General features: G+C 32.4%; 1 protein-coding gene across 6 annotated transcripts in view; it reads right to left on the reverse strand.

Moving 5' to 3' along the window:
* Positions 1–22,857, reverse strand: part of Mbd5 (methyl-CpG binding domain protein 5) — a 338,624-nt gene that overhangs the window by 163,944 nt on the left and 151,823 nt on the right. The window lies entirely within an intron of this gene.

Raw genomic sequence — 22,857 nt, forward strand, 5'->3', positions numbered from 1 at the left:
ATTGTAACCCCTCTGTACATCACCTTGACAATAAAAAAAATCCAAAAAAAGATTTATCTGAGATCAGGGTTACTTCTTAAAAACTTTGTCTATAATGAAAATATATCCAGCAGTCAAAGTGGCTTTTAAAGATCATTTATATGCCACAAAGTACAGAACATAATTGTTCGTACATTTAACCCCAATAACATCTCACTTCAAAATAGTATGTAGATAAAAATGTAATATGTTATATATATTCCACTGTAGAGAGTGCCTATAGGTGAAGTTATATATGATACATGTATATCTTGCAACCCTACTTTTCAAATAAAGGGTAATGGCCATTGAGGCTTACTATTAGTCATATAATATGCTAATGCTTTAAATAGTTTCTGATTTAATCATTTAAAGATGTCTATGAAGTAGAACTGGCAGCTAAAATACAGATGAGTAAACACAGGCTTTAAAAGGTTGAGCCATACAAGGAGCAAATCAATACCATGATTTGAACTTTTATGATGAAGAACTCACACTTACAATATGAAATGCATTCATGTTTGTGATTTGATGTACCATACCTCTGCATTAAATGCAAAAGCATAAATGAATCTTATATATGCCAAAGAAGACAGGTATAACAAAGATCTGTATTTTAATTTCAAGTTCGATGTGAAAATATATTGACAGGACTTCTGTTTAAGATGTGACAATTATCTCTCAAATACTCAACAGTTATATTAAAATATAAGATAAATTATAATGGTTAAGAAAATTATGTAAGAGATAAAATTAAAAGAAAAAAATCAAAAGACATAGCTGTTTTAAAAATGCAATCCAACAAGCTGGGTACCAGTGGCTCACAACTGTAATCCTAGCTACTCTGGAGGCTGAGATCTGGGGATCACGGTTCAAAGCCAGACTGGGCAGGAAAGTTCGTGAGACTCTTATCTCCAATAAACTACCAGAAAGCCAAAAGTGGCACTGTGGTTCAAGTGGTGGAGTGCTCTTCTTGAGCTGAAGAGCTCAGGGACTGCACCCAAACCCAGAGTTCAAGCCCCAAGACTGTCAAAAAAAAAAAAAAAAAAGGCACAATGCTCAGTGATGAAGTAAGTAAAAAGAAACAGAAATAGAAATAGATTTTTCCCACTTATGGATGATGTATAATTTAATTTCCAAAGATGTGAGAAAAACTAAAGCTAAGAAAGTCAACAACCGTATTAATTGGAAAGGAATACAGAAAGCGGAAAAAGAAGAATGAAAAAGAGAAATCAATCTGAGAACTATGAGAAAACATCTGGGCTGGACATAGTAGAAAAGAATGTTAGTAAATTGAAAAACAGGCTTTAGGAATTCTTGAGAATGAGATAACAGATACAAAAAGAAGATGAGATAATTAGAAGTTACAAAGGCCAAGCCTCAGTGGCTTATGCCTATAATCCTAGTAGGAGGCTGAGATATGAAAATCAATGTTCTAAGCCAAAACAATCTGTGATTTTTATCTCTGATTTACTACTCCCAATGCCAAAAGTGGAGCTATGATAGAGCATCAAATCTTGAATAAAAAAAGCTTAGAGAGGTACCAGAAAACTTGAGTTCAAACCTCTGAACTAGAAGAAAAAACAAAAAGGAAGTAACAAAGGATAACACTAGCACACTAAATTTTAGATATGCAGATGTATAGCAGATAAGCAGGCTGGGATACACATTGTATGAGATACTTCCAGTGCTAACGGTCAACATGATACCTCAGAAGGAAACTATCATCATGCAATTCAGAGAAAGATATATAAAATAATTCTATACCTCAGATTACTTTTTTTTTCCAATATTTTTATTGTAAAGATCCTGTACAGAGGGGTTATATCTCAGATTACTTTTAATTAAATGAGTCAGCTCTCCTTATAAATTCTTTCAATAGACTAAAATATTAAAAAAAATAAATTACAACAGTAGACATGAGCATTAATGGGGGAAAATGTAGCATTTTAATAAGTAGTAATCTGTCAAGATTTTAAAATAGAACTGGATATACCAAAAACTACACAGATTTCAACAAGAAATTGAAAAATCCATTAAGACACTAGAGGATTTGCATTTATATAACCCAGTCTATCAAAAAACAATAGGTTATATAAATACAAAATTAATAAAAATAGGACTTAACAAAATTAATAAGCTTTGTTTTTCTAACAGCTATTATGGATTCCTGTATATGTGGGTCAGTCATGAATACTGATCACATTCGAACTTAAAAATAAGCCCAAATCTAAAAATAAGCCCAATTTTGAAAATCAGAATCATATAAACCAAACCTCTGATTATAATGGCCTACTGAGTCACATAACAATATGCATTTCAAATATTCTATGCTAAGTAAAGACAGAATCAAAGGCAACATGTATGATTATATTAAGACTTTTTGCAAAAGGCAATACTTTAGAAAGAGAATAAATCTTCAGTTGCTAGACTTCAGATCTAGAAGTCATACTCACAATATGAACTGATGTTCATTTTTGTGATTTGATGTACCACATCTCTGCATTAAATGAAGCTGCAGAATGCATCATATATGCCAAAGATGACTAGTTTAATGAAGATCTATATCTTAATTGGGGAGATGGTGCTGACTACAAAGAAGCACGATGAGTGATAGATGTTCTATTTCTTTATTATAGCTCTGATGAAACAAATGTGTAAACATACCAAAAATTCAGTAGTAGACACCAAGAATGTTAAAAAGTTTAACTTTATGCAAATTATGCACTAAAACATGTATTCAAACCATGTTTGATTAAAATAATACTAAAAGCACTGCCTTAAATGCATTTATAAAGTGAAAAAGACAAAAGATGAAAGACCAATCAATTAATTGTTCAAGTTAATTAAGGGCAAAATGGAAGAAAATATAAGAAAGAATGAGGAGGAAAATAATAAAGAATGAAGACAATAAAAATAAAGCAGGCCCAAACAAAATCCATTATGAATTTAACAGTGGCATAATTAAACACAAAGCAGATAAAAATGACAGAATATTTAAAGCATCTGAATATAGTTTGTAGCATAGATAAACTCAATAATTGATATATATATATATTTATATTATATACCAACTATAAGTTTATGCTTGGACTTTCTGTTAATATTTAAGAAAATGAGTAATATTTAAGAAAACGGATACTCAATATATGTCATGGTGTTGTAAATAGATCAAGAATTGGAGATCTGAACTCTCACCACCAATGTGTTCCTTATTCCTCAAATCTCATCCATCTTTTCAGATCCATCCATATCTTTGAGCTTTTCATAAGCTCTTACCATGTCTCATCATTGTTCCTTAATTCCTTTCCAATATATTTATTGTCCATTGAACCATAACATTTACATAGTTTGTATTCCTTTGAACACATAATCCTCTATAAATACTGCAAATTACAAGTGAAAATTGCTTTTGGAGATTAATGTTGAAGAAAGACAAGTGATTTCCAAACTGACTAGAGTCTAGTGTAATACAGCTAAGCATAGTATACTACAGAAAAACAAATTTCTCTTGTCCCTTTTCTAGATTTTTAAATTTATTTTTTGCTAGGACCAGTATAATCCTTACCCAAAATACTGAAATCCTGATGCTAGGGACATAAAAAATTGCTGTCAAGATAAGAAAAAGAAATTATCATATGTCTAAAAAGAGGTTCATTTTGAAGCATCATACCAAATATTTCTAAGATATAGATTTGTGCAACCAGGAAAGAACAGACTTACTTGAAGCAATCTTATAGGACAATATGTAAAATTCTCAAGTAGAATATAGACTAGAGAAAAAATTGCTGTAAAAGAATATTCAATATTCAAATATTTGAAACAACTTGAATAATGCTTATTTATTTTACAACAGGGTAGTATTACTTTTAAATTTTATTAGATTTTTGTTTACACCATGTTATAGATGTTTATGTTCTGCAAAGTTACTTGCAGAAATATTTACACAAAAGTTCCTAAGGTTTGTAATTTTTTAAAGTGCTTTATCCAATTAACAATAGGTGCTGCATATATATAGTGACAAAGAAACCAAATATGGTAAATGTTAGGCACTGAACAACGTAGGTAAAGGATGAGGCAAACTTTTCAGTTTTATAATTTTTTTTAAAGTAAAACTTTCAAAAAGTCAAAACAAAAAATATAAATGCCCAAGAAACATTCCAAATAAAAATGATGCAAAATATTAAATTAAGAATTGCTTTTAAATAAAAAAAATACTGTAATCAAGTTTAAAAGAAGCACTAAATCCTTTAAACTGCAAGTGGGTGATTTATGAAGATGCTTTAGCAAATTCTTCCTGGACCCTAACTAAAAGAATGAAAAAATAAAAGGCAAAAAGAAAGTCACTTTCTTTCTGTAATGGTTAATTTTATACTTCAACTTGGTTAAACCTTACCTAGGTGTTGCTGTAAAGGATATTTTAGATATGATTGGGATTTACACTGGTAGATTAGAGAATTGCTATGAAAGATTTTGTGTTCTCATTACATACATAAAAAGGTCCAGATGTGGAGAATACATATCTTCATAATGTATTTGTATTTTAAAACACTTTGTTTTATATAAATATGTGAAAATTTTCTTCCTTAATTAAAATGATGTAAAGCAACAATAATAATGTAAATAATTTACTTGTAAAAATGAAGCAAAATATAAATAACAAAAATAAAAAATTATATTTTGTAATAGTACAATATAATACAAAGGGAAAATGAATTAAAATCATTAAAAAGTATGTCAATAATAAGGATATATCATTTGTAAACTTTTATACTATAACTAATACAACACAATATAAAGCAAAAGCTATATGAAATTTAAAGAAAGTATGGAATGATGCAAGTCATTATTGTGAGAAAGTAACTTCTTTCACACAGTTCTTTATAAATTCATTATTGCAAATTAATGGTCAGAAGGGAACCTTACTGCATTGTTGGTGGGAGTGTAAACTTGTTCAACCACTTTGGAAAGCAGTATGGAGGTTCCTCAAAAGACTCCACAGAGAGCTCCCCTATGACCCAGCAATCCCACTTTTGAGCATTTACCCAAATGTTCACAAACAAGACCACACTAAAGCTATCAGCACGACTATGTTTACTGCATTATTATTTACCATAGCTAAGATATGGAACCAACCCAGATGCCCCTCAGTAGATGAATGAATCAAGAAAATGTGGTATATATACACAATGGAATTCTATGCCTCCATTAGAAAGAATGACATTGCCCCATTTGTTAGGAAATGGGAAGACTTGGAAAAAATTATATTAAGTGAAATAAGCCAGGCCCAAAGAAACATAGGTCCCATGGTTTCCCTTATTTGCAATAACTAGTGTATGTCTGAGTCAACAGAAAAGGTCAGATAAGTTGATGTTAGGGAAACGAGCCCTAAGATATGTATTCAAATGTTTTTTTCTTTCATACGATTGTTTCTAACACATTTATAAGGTGATTTTTTTTGTTGCTTTGTATGTCCCTCCCCCACGTTATAACCCCTGCTTTCACTGTATTTGATGTTGGTATAATTTGTGGAGGGGTAGTGAAAAAACAAATTGTTTAAATAGGGATACAGTTGGACCCATTGCAGCAATGAGATGTACAAGTCTTTAGTCGAAAAACGAACTTTACAACTTTGGTGGGGAGGGAGGGGAAGGAAGATTGGGTGGGGGGTGGGGGAGGAGGATGGGAAGGGGAAACAAAGAAGGAGGATACAATGCTTAATAAGAAATGTACTCATTATCTTGCCCATGTAATTGTAACCCCTCTGTACAGTATTTTCACAATTAAAAAAAGTTTTATATAATAAATGTAAAAAAATAAAGTAATTAATTGACATCAGAGCTATATATATATATGAATATATAAAAACTTTGCATATGGGCTGGGAAAGTGGCTCAATGGTAGAGCGCTTGCGTTGCATGCATGAGGCCCTGGATTCGATTCTTCAGCAACTTTACCAACTTCCACACATTCTAAATTTATAGTCCAGACACTAATTACAGGGTAATAAAACAAGAAATGACTGACTAAAGGAAAAAAGAAAAAATGAAAACTACCTAGAAACTAAAACTCATTCTACAAAGAAGAAATCAATACATCAAATGACAGATAAACAACTAAAACTCTTGAGATAGATTTCTAGTGAGTAATGATACTTCTCTCAATAATTCATTAAAATATAAACATTTTGAAAAGGAAAACAATAAGGAAAAGGTGAGAGGGTTGTCATTTGTTGCTGAAAGGGGAGTTCAATAATTTCAGAAGAAACAGCTGTGGATTTTTCACCACTTATCAGAATCCACCTTGTATACCTAAAAAAAAAAAAAAAAGTATATTTTTTTCTTCCAAAGAAATTGAGCACACTTAGTGGGTACTAGCTTGGTGATAAAAAGTGGCAATGCTTCTCAATACAGATCCCAGAATTCTGGTACGTAAGTGTGTAATAGATACTTTATGAATACACATCTCTTCTAAGGAAGTCAGCTAATTACACTAGTCTCTGAACATACATGGAACCTAGACATTTTCTACTATTTTAGTCAGAAGATAACACAAGTGAATGACCTCTAGATTGAATTATTTCTATAACGTAAAGGAGAAAAGAAACAGAACAAATGGGAATAAAAAGTATTTAGAAAAGTGAGACTATTTATAGAATATATAACTTTGGAAGGCTTCTAATGCCTTGCAATCATAAAATAAGAACAGGCTACCTCAAAGAAGAAATAAGCATGGAATAAAAGTTTTTTTTTTGAAAGTGAATGAACAAGAAGCATTAAGAGATTGTAACACCTTTGAACAACAAGTTAATAACAATAAAAAATAAAAGAAAAGTATGATAGCCTAATTCAATAGGGGATTTGGAAAATAAAGTTCAAAAAGACCTCCAGTAAGTGGGATAAAAAGCACAGATAAGCAATATATGAGAAAGAAGGGAAGAGCTAATGAAGATTTATTCTAAAGGGCTAAGATATAATGAAAAGGAGTACAGAATGAGAAAAAAAAGTCAGAAAAACAGAGATAGAAATAATTGTGGAAATCATAGAAGGCAAGTTTTTGGAGATTAAAGAAATGGTAAGATGTCACATTCTTCACAATCTTATTAACTAACAACCATGACTAAATATTTATTGGTATATAAGATAATTTGAGTGTAGAACCTACTCTAGTAAAAGAAGGGAAGAAATCAAGAAAGGAAGAACAGGATCTGAAAAATGCGTATTTCACTTAGAAGAGTTGATTATATGCTCACATGCTAAAGAGCAAGTACAAGAATGATGGATAAATAACGTAAGAAAGATTACTAAGCAAAAATACCTGCAAAATTTATAGATAACCTAAGCATTGATGCATATTGGCAAAAGAAATTTTAATAACAATCTACAATGGGAGCAAGTAAAAGAGAAATATGAGAGATAAGTCCAAGCATCTTCAGGTTTTTTTTATTTATTAAGTTGGCCAATTCAAGTACTGATTAGAGAAGATTTTATAATTAAAAAAGACATGTTTGAAAACTTACAATAGGATACAAGATTTCCAAACCACTAGAAGAAACAAAATAAAAGATCAGTTCATTGAAAATAGAGAGATGATATAAACATATATGTAAGAAAGTAATAAATAGAAAGCAAATAACCAAGAGATCAAAAACAGTATAAATATATAAATCAGACTCACTATTAATAAACAATGTCTAATGATTTTTATTACTATTAAAAATAAAAGACTAATTAACTCACCAAAATCTAATGAAGTGCTAGTTTAAAAGGCAGTGAAAACAATATAATGAGAAAATGCTAAAAATCAATGTAACAAAAAGGTAAACAAAAAGCTAACAAAATAAATTAGATAGGAACTGAAAACAAAATTCATTCATTAGGACAATATTTGAATTGATAAAAGTTTCAAAAAATATATGTTGAAACATCAAATTCATATTATTTTTAGATGTTAATGGAAATAAATTTTATCCCCAGCACTAAAAACAAAGCAAAACAAAACAAAATCACCTATAACTCTCCCAAAGCAGAAGTGATGTAGAACACATTATTTGAAATAAAAACATAAACCAGTAACAAAATAGCTGAAATCATATCATTTACAATTTAAAAAACATTTTCTAAATACATAATTACCTATTATACATCCTATAAATATTTGACCAAATACAAAATTTTGAAAAATTGAAGAGCATTGTACTATCACTGACATCTATATTCATTAAAAATATAGAAAAATATGTTCACCTATCCCTATATGATACAGGTGGAACCAATGCAACAATGAGATGTACAAATCATTATGTTGAAAAATGAACTTTACAACTTGGAGGGGGGTGGATGGGAAGGGATGGGAAGGGGAAACAAAGGAGGAGGCAACAATGTTTGATAAGAAATGTACTAATTATCTTGCCCATGTAATTGTAACCCCTCTGTACAGTATTTTCACAATAAAAAAAAGAAAAATATATTCATATGAACATACTGAACCTCCACCGACCTTTTTCCCTAATAAACCCCCTTCTACTTAAGTAAGCCAGTTGAATTTTAGTTCAGGAACGTTGCTTTTTTTTTTAATTTAATTTAATTTTTATTTATTTATTTTTTACTTTTTTATTGTGAAAATACTGTACAGAGGGGTTACATGTGCAAGATAATGAGTACATTTCATATCAAGCATTGTAGCCTCCTCCTTTGTTTCCCCTTTCCATCCCTTCCCCAGCCTCTCCCTGTCCCCCACCAAATCCTCCCCCCCCCAAAAGTTGTAAAGTTCGTTTTCGACATGACAGCTTGTAGGAACGTTGCTTTTATCTTCAACTTTTTTTTTTTTTTTTTTTTTTTTTTGGCCAGTCGTGGGGCTTGAACTCAAGATTTGGGCACTGCCCCTGAGCTTTTTTTGCTCTAGGCTAGAGCTCTACTACTTGAGTCACAGCTCCACTCCTAGCTTTTAGGTGATAAATTGGAGATAAGAGTCTTATGGACTGTTCCAGTGGCTTCAAACTGTGATCCCTGTATTTCAGCCTCCTGTATAGGTAGGATTACAGGAGCGAGACAACGGCTATCCTCTTCAAACTTGACAATTTTATAACTTGCCAGCTGTTCTATTTATTTCACTTCTTTCTCCTTTTTTCTTAATTGGTAGAATTTCTAAGAAAATGTTGAAAACAGAGATAGGTTTTTCTTGTTTACAGCTTAAAATGGCATGTCTGTTGCTTTTAAAACATTTTAATTTTAATTTTTGTAAGATACCTTTTATCATATTAAGAGATTTTTCCTTTTATTCCTAACTTGCTGAAAATTTCCCCCATAATTACTGTGATATTCTATTGAATGTTTTGAATGTGTTTTAAAGTCACTATGTATTTTCTGTTATTTAATTTGCTTGATGAGGTAGATTATATTAGTAGCTTAAAAGCCAAAAACAAAAAGTCTACCTTCCTCACTAAATCATAGTTGATTTCCTAGGATAAAAATTTTTTATTATAAATACAAAAGTAGAGATGAAAAATTTCTCATCTTTCATTCTAACTTGCCATCTTAGTAGCCTTTACCTCACTTTAAAAAATATTTATCATTATATATATTTATTGTAAAGAAGGAATTTCATGACAGAACATATATACATATAGATATACATACATACATGGAATATATCTGAATCAAATTCTCCCTCTCCACCTTTCTCCTTCATTTTCCCTTCCTCCTTAAAAAAAATTGAAAAGTATTTCATTGTCCTATTTTCATACACCCACTATACGTGATTTTACCATATTCACACTCACCCACTATCTTTTTTGAACCTCTCTATTCTGCCTTACATCATTCCCCAACATGGCCTGTTTTACTTTATTGTGTTTCATTGCATATTAATTTTCAAAAGGGTTTCATCATGGTAATTCACACATGTATAGTAACCTTATCCAGAGATAACCGTATCTAGAGATAATCTCTTTTCAGGCTCTCCCTTTCATGGTCTCCTCTACTCTCATATTGTTCAACAGCTTTCAATGAGATTCCTTATGCTATTGTTATATTAGTTACATAATGATTTCCAGTATTATTTGTTCTCCATTATTCTTGCTCCTTCGCTTTCTCTTCATTCCTCCAAATAGTTCCATTCATGTTCTATTTTAATATATTTTTAAAGAGTGATTTGAAGCATGTTGAATTCAAACCCTTTGTACATTTACTTAATGATAATAAAGTTAATAAAAACAAAACTAGAGTAATTTGAAGAAAAAACTTTAAAATATGGTATCATTAGTCAAGCAAGCACAATTCTAATGAATAATTATTCCAAAACAATGCAACAGTGTGAAAAATGCATAAAAATCCTTCATGAAAGCACTGTTATAATAAAAATATAATAAATACCTAAGTCATCAGTGATCTGTGGTTTTTGAACAAATTATGATACATCTATACAGTTGAAGAATATGCACTTATTAATTGCTATAGGAAGATGTTTAGAACATACTGTACATTTTAAAAGCTGATCATATGTTAATTGTCTTTCTGGCATCATTTCACTTGTATGTACTGAAGAAGTTTAACAGATTAAGTACAAAATTTTACTGTCATCACATACTGAGATAATTTTTTTTCTTTTTCTATATATTTCTGCCTTTCTATAAATAAAATTTTGATTTGGTAGCAAAATATAAAGGTAACAAGGAAAGAATTCTAACACTATGCTGTTATCCATTTAATGGAAAAAACTGGCACTAGAAGAAATGATCTATAATGCTGTGTGTGTCTCTGTGTGTGTGTGTTCTCTTATAATACACTCATATGTACATCTGGCATAGTGTGCTCAGGGACAAATTTATGGTTGTCCATTATCTGAGCACAGATCTTATTCTGGATAATCATTCATCAAATTGGAGTCTGGGATAGTCCTTTTTCTAGTTACTTGGTACTGATAATAATACAGACTAATGTTCCTACCTAAATCTGTGAATTTGATAAATTAAGATGGGACAAAGAAAATTGCCAGAAAATACATATGAAAGCTTCAGTCGAATTGAACACTGAAATTCAGTGAGGCCCAAGGACAACAGAACTCAATGGCATGAAAAACTATAGTAGTAGCTTTGGGAGCAGAGTTCTCCTGTGAAATGATTTTGGCAAGCCTTTGTCTTCTATGGCGGCGGTGGCTCCTTCTCCTTCTTCTCCTTCTCCTTCTCCTTCTCCTCTCCTTCTCCTTCCTTCCTTCCTTCCTTCCTTCCTTCCTTCCTTCCTTCCTTCCTTCCTTCCTTCCTTCCCTCCCTCCTTCGTCCTCCTCCTCCTCCTCTTCTTCTTTTTTCTTCTTCCTTCTTCTTTCTTCCTTCCTTGGCCCATGCCCCACCTTCTGAATACCTATCTGCTTCCAGATGTTTTATTTTGTTGACCTTTGACTTTACCTTTCTGCGAAATTACAATGATTTCTCCCTTAAATCTATTGTATTTTGGTTAATACATTTGTATATACTTGCATACCACCCCAACTTCCAAGTTTATAAATGAAATCTAGCTTCTACAAATAAGGGAAAACATGTATCTTTTGTCTCTCTGGGCCTGACTTACTTCACTTAACATAATTGTTTCTACGTCTTCCCACTTCTTTACAAGTACACAATAAAGGGTCATACTTTCTTTTTCTTTTTCTTTTTTTTTTTGGTTGGTCATGGGGCTTGAACTCTGGGCCTGGGCACTGTCCCTGTGCTCTTCAGCTCAAGGCGAGCGCTCTACTGCTTGAGCCACAGTGCCACTTCCAACGGTCATACTTTCTAATGAATCAGTAAAATTCCATTGTGTGTGTGTGTGTGTGTGTGTGTGTGTATGTGCGTGTGTGTGCACGTGTGTATATGTGTTTATATATACACATATACACACGCACACATACATACTATGTATATATATCACATTTCCTCAATCCATTCGTCCATTAAGGGGCACCAGCCACAATTCAAAACATACTAAAGACTTCAATGTAAGACTTAAAACCATGCAACTATTACAGGAAGGAGTAGGGAAAACATTAGGGCTCCTGAGCACATGTAGAAACTTTCTGAGTAAAGATCTAGAAACACAGGAAATCAAAGAAAGACTTGATAAATGGTACTGTATCAAAATAAAAAAACTTCTGCAAGACAAATGACATAGCCAACAAGCTAAAAAGACAGCCTACAGAATGGGAGAAGAATTTTTTGCCTGCTACGCATTGGCAAGCTAATTAAGATTTAATAGTATGTTAAAGTTTCATATATTCCATATTAATTTCCAAAATCTTAAATCTTTCCTTTATTTCATGATTCACATTACCTCTGTACCTTTAACGCACGCATACCTTCACTATTTTGAAAACTACTTGCCACTACAATGATAAAAGTCTATGAAAAAATCCAAATGTTTTCTTTACAATATATGAGTTGCTAGAGGACTGCTGGAGAAATAAGAGATAACTCATATATGGCCAACCAGCTTTTTGGCTAGTATTTTCATTTATCCTCGCTAAGCAAGAGCAATAGGAATAGGAACTATAATCATGTTTTCTAACCTTAACTTTCAATCATTATTTCATTCATGAGAACCTAATAAATTAAGTATCAACACTTTTTTTTTTTTTTTTTTTTTTTTTTGTCGGTCGTGGGGCTTGAACTTTGGGTGCTGTCCCTGCGCTATTCAGCTCAAGGTGAGCTAACGCTTGAGCCACAGCACCACTTCCTCAACACATTTTATAGAGAGAGAAATTGGAGTTTAAATATTCATCCAAGGCCACAAAAATAGAATACAGATAGTCTATTTCCTAAATAACTGGCTTACATATAGAGACAGGTAGTATATCATATAGATTCGCAGTGCATCTGGACTGCCCTTTAATCCCAGCCATAAGAGAATTTCCATTCATTCTTTCAAAATGTATTGAGCACTTATTATGCTGTAAGTACTACGTTAGGCTCTCTCACAGAAAACTTGTGATTTTAAAATTGTAACTAGAGATTGGCACATATAAACATTCTTCTCTAGAGTTTTAGGGTTGAGAAATAGTCTGAAAGTTTTCCTGTCCTGCATACTCATGAGTCATATATGTGCTTCTGTTTATCCAAAAACTACACAATTTTCTGAGGCAAGATTGATATTTTTGTTACCCCTTAGCAATGCCTAGCCTAATACTTTTATCATAATTAGTTTCTAATAAAAATTGCCAAAAAAGTCAGTCAACGCTGGCTCATGCCTATATAATCCTAGCTACTTGGGAGGCTGAGATCAGAGATTTATGGTTTAAAGTCAGCCTAGGCAGAAATGTCTTCAAGATTCTTTATCTTCATCAGCAAAAAAACTGGGACTGGGGGAGTGGCTCAAGTGATAGCGTGCCAATATGAGTGACAATCCAAGGCCCTGGGTTTAAGCCCTGGTTATCAGCACAAAAATGTTGCCAAAAATTAACAGCACATATAAATGGAAGCAATTTCTGTTAGGTAAAATTAAAATAAAAATTTTACCTTTAAGTCTTCTGTCAATATAATTTATTTATTAATTTATTTATTTTTGGGTCCAGTCGTGGGGCCTGAACTCTGGGCCTGGGCGCTGTCCGTCAGCTCTTCAGCTCAAGGCTGGCACTCTACCACTTGAGCCACAGCGCCACTTCCGGCTTTTTTCTTTTTTCTTATGTGGTGCTGAGGAATCGAACCCAGGGCCTCAGGCAGGCAAGGCAAGCACTCTACCACTGAGCCACCTTCCCAGCCCCAATGTAATTTTTTTAAAGGTACATAAATGGCCCAAATAAAATAGCTCTACATTAAACATTTTACTTCTTGACAATTTTTAATAAAATTGTTAAATTTCATGGAACAAATCTGGGTGATAAACTTCATGCTTTATACAAAGAGTATATTTGCTTTTCAAATATTATAGCCTTAGGTAATGTTCATTTTGTAGCATGGCGTTCTCCTACAATTTTTATTAGTGTCTGTGATTGCACAAAGACAAAAAGATTCCATTTAAAAAAGTACAAATAATAATGTTTCTGTTCTTCTCTAGAAGTATTAGTATGACTATGGAATGCATGAACATTTGCCTGTCTGAAAATCCAATCTTGATGGAATTATTTTATTTCCTCATCTGACACTGCATTTTATTTTTTAGATAAAAATAAAATCAATCTGAAAGGACAGATTTTAATCTTAGATGTTATTTTGCCTTTTTTCTTAAGGAAAAGAGTATGTGGGAATTTATGCTGTGCATTAGTGAACAAAATCTGGCCCCAAGTTTACATGATTGATTGGTTTCTGTTTGAACAGGCATAAATGTGAATAGCAACTGTATTAAAGCTTAACAGAGAGAGGGAGAGAGTTAATGCAACCTTGACCATTTTACCCTTTCATCTTTGGCATTAAATTGCTTTCCAGAATAGCAAAATCCTATGTGGAGCTTAAATGGAACACAAAACAACATGGGCACATATATTCATAACATCATTCTAGTAGATAGGTCAGTCATAGATGTTAACTATTTACAGAAAAGCCCATTCAATGACCAATTTTTGAAATTACATGTTTGACCAAGATATAAATCATTTTTGAGCCACAAGGATAGAATCCAAAGGATAGAATAGCTTATTACATAGGGGTATACTTTTACAACATTGTATACTGAACACATACACCAAAGTTATTTATTTTACTTTCTGAGCTTTAGTCATCTCACTGAATATTCCAATTGGCTTTAAAGTAAAAAACTTCCTTAGACCAATTTTTCTTTGATAGAGGCAAAGGAAAAAAAAAAAAGCAAAGTAGTGTTGTAAGAGGCAACCTAACAGATGCTTTTATTGGATCTTCTGAGTTCACTAAAAGCTGTGCACTCAGCCTCCCACCCTACCTTTTGATTGGGGCTATTCCAAGCTGAAGTCATCTGGTCCTCTAGGAAGAACAGCTTCTGGAATAAGCATCTTGTGACAGAGGGCAAATTTCCCCTCAAATGCCATGTTCTTACAGTGTTAAAGAAAGCATCCGAAGCCTCAGAAGGCTACAAACTGACTTTCAAACAAGCAATTCTGCATGCTTATCATCTTAAACAAAACAACCCAAACTCAGAGATCACTGTGAGGTAACTTGTTCCAGTTTCATTCCAATGGCTATGTGGCAAACGTATCCAGAACACCCAGAGATGAAAGACTGAGCCAGTAGTAAATCAGGCCATACCTGTGGCTTCACACTTTTTAAATTATGTGTACACTTTTCTCATCCCAACTCCCAAGTTTCTCAATTTAACCCAGGTTCAATGTCTATACGCCTCGAAGGCTAAAGGTCTACTAAAGTGTTGTCTTCCATGGCTGCCATGTAATAATCTCTTTCTCTGTTAACATCTTCATTCAAAATATGGGGGTCAGTAGATAGACTTTGCATGGGACTCCTGGACTTCGTGCCTGACATCTCAAAACTGGTTTCAGTATCTTCTGGCTGGCTTTTATGTCTACCCAGAATACTAGGTGCACAGTCTGCAATTAGTCTTTAACTATTTCTTCTGGGTTTATCCAGTCAAGCAGTTTCTCCTTCCATTGCATTAATACTGAAACTAGAATTCTGGGAGGCATCAATTTATCTTAATTTATTAATCTGTTTTACTGGTACCCAGGATGAGGATCCTGGGTAATTCAAATAGTAGCAAATGACTTACAGAGTAACTACAGTAATAAAGGGAAGTATCACTTATGAGAAACAACTAAATTCTAGACCCTGTACCTATGATTTACACATATATTCAACATATAATACCAACTCTCTGAGGTACTATTGTTTCTTGGAGAAAGTAAAAAACAGAAAACCAAAGTAATAAAATAATAGGAAACAGAAACAGATATGGAGGTCTGAGCAACGACACTGATTGTGAAGTGATATAATGTAAATTAGTATGAAGTAGATCCATGAAGTGAACAGGATCGTAACTTGTTAGGAAAAAAAAAGCATACTCTTTAGTAGAAGATAACAAAGTCTGAAGAGGCTAAAGTAGAACAACATCTATATCCATACATAATAAGAATGTGAAGCAACAGGAGAATAGGTCTCGAAGGCAATAGAAAATGAAGCCAATAGAAGACTCTGAGATAACTCTTAGAAGTATTTTAAAGCAGCTGTTATCAAAACTATAAAGGAAAAGACTACTGTAATTACTGTAAAATTCAATGAGATAGAAAGAAGTAAATATAACTAAAAATGGGTAATATAACTAAAAATGTGTAATGTAACTTAAAATGGTTAATGGCAAATTTTATATTATGCCTATTTTATCACAATAATGCTTTTTAAAGAATCACAAATTATACAACTGAATGATATCACCATGAAAAATTCACTTACTGTCAAAAAAGATACAAAAGTTTATATGTTCATGTATGTTTATGTATATGTATGTCATGCATATACATACAAATATTTGCATGTGGACAGATTTCCAAACTGATCAAGTTAACACAGGCTACTCATGTTTCTAGTTAAAACAAATGATAAAATACTACAATTTTTTTTTCACATTTTTCCCTAGTGTGTTTCTTGCTTTAAAATCATGAGTATGTACCAGTATGAACTCCAGAAAGTAATATGCTGATTGTTTGAACCAATGCCTGTTTAATTCTGTGGTTCCCTCCTCTTTGTTCTCAGTGTAGATTTTACATTTTTATTTTTATTACAAAGTTAAGCAACACTTTGTAAAGAGAAAGTGCCTTACATAAAGCAGTAAAACTTTACAGTAAGGAAAGTAAAGTTTAACAGAGGTAGAACAAGTTTATTTGGAAATGTATTTTCCTGCTCTTAAGTTGCTTTTAAACTACACAGGGAAGAAAAAAAAATCATGGTTGCTTTTATTTTGCTTTTCTGAAGCCAGAACTAAGAACTAGTTAAGTTTCCTTTAGGAATTTGTTTCTTTCATTTCTTCTGGGACTCTAATCAATATTGCCTAATGGATGAGGTTTTTTTATGTTTCTTTTTAATCTACAGCAGTTTTTCTTCCAGGAAACTAGTACCTATGTCCTATTATTACTGTTTATTAATAAGCAGTAGCTACACTGAAAGCAACTGTGTTCAGTAAAGGAACCATCTGGTAACAAAGAGCACTAATTAACATTTTGACCTAAGTCTTTAGTTATTATATCAGATGTTTTTAAGGAGTATTTTTAAATTGAAGATCTAAGATAAGACAAGTTTTCCTGTGTTCACAAGACAGTTTCCTTCTGAATAGTTTTGTACACTGGAATTCCTATTTCATACTGCTCAGTTGGTTTATAAATGGTATCAGAAATGATTAAGGACATGAATAGAAAAAATGATGTCATTTAATTACTCCATGATATGATGATATAGGGACTATCCAACCTAGTGTAGTATTTTTGTTTAAATCCATGCACATCTTTGAATAAGCAAAGTTTTCAAAATACATGGATGAATAAATACAAAGGATATACAGTCAATTATTTAGAAACACAGCATATTAGAATTGAAAAGAACCTGAAATGTTTCCTAATCCTTAACAATTCCATACATAAGCCTTAATACCCATAAATCACTACCATTATCATTACTGCTGAATTCATAATCATCACTGTCCTACTGTAGCAACCAGTTATTCAGTTTTACTGACAAAACCCTGTTTATAAATCTTCTACCTAACAAATTAGTCCATTCTACTTTCACACATATCTTTGGCCTTAGAATGTGGATACTTGAGAGCAAAAGTATAATCCAAACATTTTCCCCAGGTATTTTATCAGCAATACAGGGTATTTACTATTGTAAAAACAGGTTACTGAAACTCTTCATACAAGTTAGTCCCTATTATTTATTTCTCCAAATATCTTAATTTAAATTTAAAGTGTAGTAAGTTCAGATAATTATGTCTCTTAGTAATTATTTTATTTCTACTTGCTATGAAGCACAATTATTCCAAAGGTCACTACTCATATATGACTCACTTCTAAAGATTTTGGTTCAGTGCATTAACTTACACAGTCACACATCTAGTAACAGGGACAACTGAAAATCAAAACTATAAATAAGGACAAAATATCTGTACTTTTAAAAGGCTCCCCAAGCAAGAAGCTGAGTCTGGGTAGAGAATCACTGCTTTAGTAGTTTAATACAAGGCTTAGAAAATCAGTCCTCATTCTAATGTATCTAGTCAACTAATATATATTTAATAATGTGTCCTAAAATTTCCCTGCCCACAAATTTCAACCTTCCTTTGAAAGATTTGGTTTATAAAAAAATAAACTAAACATTGGCTCCAAAGAAATATACTCATCGCTTGACTTATGAAACTGTAACCCCTTTGTGTACATCACTTTTATAATGACAACTATAAACTAAAGTTTATAGTTCTACAGAGTACTAAAAAAATCCTGGGAAATAAAGAAGATAACTGCCAATATCTAGGTAGCAAACCATCCAGTTCTCATCTTTGCTTACTTTTTATATCAAATGTAAGGAAATACTTAACATGATAGGTGCATAACAGAGTTGGCCTAAGAATTACCTCATTTTTCAAGAGCTTTCCTACTGAATGCTCTCTCAAGCAGATGGGCTTCATATACCATCTTTCTATTGGTTCCAAAGTATTTATTGAATGTCTACTATATACCAAGAATAATTTGAAGCAGGAAAAAATGTTTTGGAAATTTTATGTACTTCATTCAAGAGCATAAAATCATAAGGACCTGACAGTAGGGTTTTACAGTGGTACTTACTTTGCTTTCAGAAGCTCAAACAGAAGACAATATACATAAAATTATTTTCTTGAAGTGCTCAAACAAGACTGCATATTTGTTATAAGCTTAACCATGCAGAAAGACTAAGAAAATTACTTACAGATATACAAATTCAACTTCTAACAACCACGTATCTATGAAAGTGACCATATTTGGAAATATTGTATAATTTTTGCATGTGTAATTGCTGAAGTTAAGATGATATACTGAATTATGGCCCTCATACATTCTGACGTGTCTTTACAAGGAGGATAAACATGTATACACATAGAAGAATGAGACATAGGAGAGATTTAGAGATTGAAAATGTTTGTCTATAAACTACAGGAGGCCCAAGAATGTCAACACTGAAATCTAACAGAAAGACTTCTCTATAAGCTTAAAGAACATAGTCTTACTGACACTTACTTGTGGATGTATAACCTGTAGAACTGTGAAAGCAGTTCCTGTTTTAGTTCAAGTTTGTAGTAATCTGTTATAGCAATGTAAGAAACTAATATAGAAAAAAAACTTGCCTTTTTTACTTTAATTTTTCAAGAGAAATACCAACTTAATGTTCAGGTTAAATAAAATCTGATTAGTGCATATGTAAAAATATTACTTAATAAGATTATTCAAATCATTATGCCCTAAATAATTTTTAAATAATAGTGGCAAATATAAAGTTCAGATTTCAGTGACTGTGAAATCCCTAAGATTTCTAATAAAATTTGTAATGTACATGAAACTCAGTTTAACAAAAATAATTAATAATGTTTCTTTTTTTGGGGGGGTCCCGTCGTGGGGTCTGAACTCTGGGACTGGGCGCTGTCCCTCAGCTTTTCAGCTCAAGGCTAGCACTCTACTACTTGAGCCACAGTGCCACTTGTGGTTTTTTTCTTTTTGCTTATGTGGTGCTAAGGCATCAAACCCAGGGCCTCATGCATTCAAGGCAAGCGCTCTACCACTGAGCTACATTCCCAGCCCACTTAATAATGTTTCTTAATGGCAATGTCTAGACAAATAACATTTGTTATTTATGTTGAGCTGTCATTGAATTCTGCTCAAGGTGAGTATCCTGCCATCTGACAGCTCTACTTTGGGCTTTCTGTTAATTAGAGATAGAGTCTCACACTTTCCTGGCTGGTCTGGCTTTGAACTATAATCCTCAGATCTCATCCTCTTGAGTAGCCAGGATTATAGATGAGCCACTAATGCCTGGCACATTTCCTTATTTATTTATTTATTTATTTATTTATTTATTGCCAGTCGTGAGGTTTGAACTCTGGGCTTATGCGCTGCCCCTCAGCTCTTCAGCTCAAGGCTAGCGCTCTACCACTTGAGCTACAGAGCCACTTCCACATTTCCTTATTTTTAAACATGAATTTTAAGCTTCTTTTTTGAGACACTCCAATGTGAAAAGGTTTGGTAGCAGTACAAGAGACACATAATGTACATTATATGATATTTAGCATTAATATATGTGATTAATATATCAGAATTGAGTTTACCATTTTCAATTACTTTATAAAAGTATGATATGATATTATCTATTGGTTGAATTATATATTAGGCAATTAAGTGCACAGTACCTATGGTTTTTATTTATAATATCTAACCCATTTAAATATTCATATTATTAACACCTACATTTTATTTATTTATTTAGTGCAATTACTGGGGTTGGAACCCAGGGCATTTTGCTCAAGGTTCAAGGTTCAATTCTACTGTTTAAGCCATACCGCCACTTTAGGCTTCTGTCCAGGCTGGTTGAAAATCTAGATCCTCTTATCTCTGCATCTATAGTAGTTAAGATGACAAGCAGGAACCATCAGCACACAGAAACCCACAGTTTAATGATAACAGGTACTGGGATCAAGAAGACTCTGAAATTTGTCCAAGGTCACAGAGCTGGCAAATAGTATAGTTGCAGTTAATCAGTCTTAATCTGTCCTGTGAATTTATATTCAGAGATATCAAGTTTATTGCTACCTTTTTTACTTTCTACCTCCTAAAAGTTTTTACTGATATAAATTAGAAACAATCCTAAAATGACAAGAAATTAATAGTCAGCCAGCATTTCTGATTAGAATTATGTCTCTGTGGCTTATTAATGACATAATTAAAAATAAATGAACAGAAATGCGGGGACAAAAGGTGAACAAATACAGCAGTGGTACTCACTAGACACTATGTTGAAAATGAACTATACAAGTTGTTGGTGGGGGTGGGAGGGAAAAGCTGGGAGAGAACAAGAAAAGGGATGATATTATCCAAAAATATATACTTTTTACCTTACTTATGTAACTGTAATGCCTTTGTACATCACCTTTATAGTAACAATAAAACATTATATTAAAAAACTAAAACATAAATGAAGTTAATGAAGTTGGATTCTTAACAAATGTGAAAGAAATATAAATTAAGGTTATTGGATATAGATGTTTATTGAGTAACTGAACTCCCAAATAAGGAATGTACATAACTGACAGGCTGGGAATATGGCTTAATGGTTGAATGCTTTCCTAGTGTGCACGAAGACCTGAATTCAATTCCTTAATAACACATAAACAGAAAAAGCCAAAAGTAGTACAGTGGCTCAAGTGGTAGAGTGCTAGCCTTGAGCAAAAGTAGTTCAGGGTCAGTACTCAGGCCCTGAGTTCAATCTACCCCCAGGACTGGCAAAACATAAAATAAAATAAAATAAAATATCACAGGCAGAAATTTGCTATTAGGTAGCTTATGGAAATACATGGTTTATAGTAACTTGTTATTTATTAAGAAAGTCAAATTTTAGTATTAAAATAGCAAAGTGATTATATCAAACTATGAAAATATAAATATAATAAATATAAATAATTTAAAAAGCATAATTCTAGAAAAGAAGTTTTAGAAACAGTTAGTGAATGTATGGGATGGTAGGGAAAACAAAGGAGGAGGTAACAATGCTTGATAGGAAATGTACTCATTACCTTGCTCACGTAAGTATAACCCCTCTGTACAGTATTTTTACAATAAAAAAAGTATTAAAAAAAAGAAAGACTGTCTTGTTGGAGAGAGTTAATTTTCCAAATTAGATCTCTGAAGCAAGCAATGGGACCAATTTCTTAGAAGATACCTACAAATTGAAGGCGTACATTACTAACAGTTCAGAAAGACTGAGGTGTGTCTGTGCCAGAAGGCAGCTGGTGAGTAACCACTTTTTGATTTCAGAAAGCCAGTGACTGCATAACCATGCTATTGTTACCACCAGGAGGGAAGCTGCTTTTTCTTTGGTGTTCAGGACTTGCTGTCCAAAATGTTGGAGAATAAATTGAATGTAATTAGATTAAATTTTCCCCACAGAGAAGCAAGAATTAATTCTGTTTCTAGAAAGAAAACTCAGCTTTTTAAACATTTATAGTCTCCTTTACTTACAGAAAGTATTCCTCTATGTATGACTTAAATAGTAGACATTTTTGCTACATGACCTCAGGCCTGTGAGTTGAATTAGATGAGAAAATTTTAAGATTATCTACAGCTCTATAATTATATGAAATCTTTTGAAAAATTCAATTTTATTGCATCTTACTTAAAATTTTAAGAGATTATTATTTCAGTTCATTTTCATCTACTTAAGTCTGTTTTTCATGAATGTGGAAAAGGTAGCAGATTATGGATTTCTTTTAAATATAGTAAATTTCTTTCTAAGCAGACATTTCCTTCAAAGGGTAATGTAATTAATTTCAATTTTCAGGATGGTGCTCTGGTCTGCAATGCTTGTCTAACTACTCATCAGGATGCAACAGAAGCTGTCATGAAATTAGCTAAAACTTCAATGAAATCTTTTGATACAGCAGTCTCACAAAATATAAAGTTTTATAAAGCATGAAAAGATTTTGGAGCATTTCATAATTTTTATTATAGACTTAAAACAGTTGGAATGATGTAAGCTAAAAAATATAGCACAATAAATGGCATAGATAATCCTAAAATACATATAAAACTAATCTCCCAGTGTATTTAATATTTGTTAATCTATGACATGGATGTCCAAGATAGACTCAAAAAGACCTGTTTTCAAATATGGGTACTTAATTTGTTACTAAAATGCTTATTTTTTTATTTGGAGATTTAATAATGTCT

This window comes from Dipodomys merriami, unplaced genomic scaffold (genome assembly GCF_024711535.1).
Source record: "Dipodomys merriami isolate MVZ:Mamm:240054 unplaced genomic scaffold, mDipMer1.0.p SCAF_1, whole genome shotgun sequence".
NCBI lineage: Eukaryota > Metazoa > Chordata > Mammalia > Rodentia > Heteromyidae > Dipodomys > Dipodomys merriami.